Here is an 845-nt window from a genome sequence, read left to right as displayed (position 1 = left end):
ATGCTACAGTATTTTGTTCTTAAATCCTGGTTCTCCCACAACTGATTAAGACCTAGGCCTTCCAAAAGACCATCACTGTGGGGTGTTTTCCTTGAGTGAATAGTAATTTTTTGAGGAAGCCTCCATACTGTTTTCCACAGTAGCTACATAATTTTGCATTCCCATCAATGGTGTGCAAGGGTTCTAATTTCTTCTGCCACCTCCTCACCAACATTTGTCTTTTGAGTGTTCCATCTCCTTCAGCTCTGCATACTTTCTCCCCATCTGGAAAATCCTCTCAAGCTCTCCACTGACCCCAAACTTCAGGATCCATAAGAATACCTTAATCTTTCAAAATTTAAGAGACAGGACTATTACTTATCCTTGGTAGAAAAATGGTAAAACAGAATCAAAATACAAAAATTTGTCCGACTCTGAGCCATGTCCCTTTTCATATTTCAGCAGCATCATCACTCATCTTTTTATTTTCCCTGTACTTAGTTAATTCTACTATTCTGGCATATGCTCCTAGTACTTGGGCCCCTCATTAATTCCATTGTTTGAAAGCATCACCCTTATTCTTCATCTCTACCCCTTATCAGAGTTAATGAAAATGGATGGGGGGAAAAATGGTCAAAATGATGTCTTATCTGAAGAACCAAAGAAAAGGCAGAGAATCCTCAGCAAGACAATGACAGTTCTAAGATTCAGAGAAATATAAGATAAAAACAGCCTACCCTTATCCCTTCCTGCACTTTAAATATGTTATCTTACTGCCTTATGGCCTCGATAATTTCCACTGAGAAATAAGCTGTCAATCTTACAGATCTTGAGGATGATATACGCTATATTGCTTCTCTCCCGCT

The sequence above is a fragment of the Propithecus coquereli genome, unplaced genomic scaffold, assembly GCF_000956105.1.
Source record: "Propithecus coquereli isolate 6110/MARCELLA unplaced genomic scaffold, Pcoq_1.0 Scaffold25, whole genome shotgun sequence".
Taxonomy (NCBI): domain Eukaryota; kingdom Metazoa; phylum Chordata; class Mammalia; order Primates; family Indriidae; genus Propithecus; species Propithecus coquereli.
The sequence above is the reverse complement of the archived record's forward strand: the minus strand, read 5'-3'. Positions refer to the sequence as shown.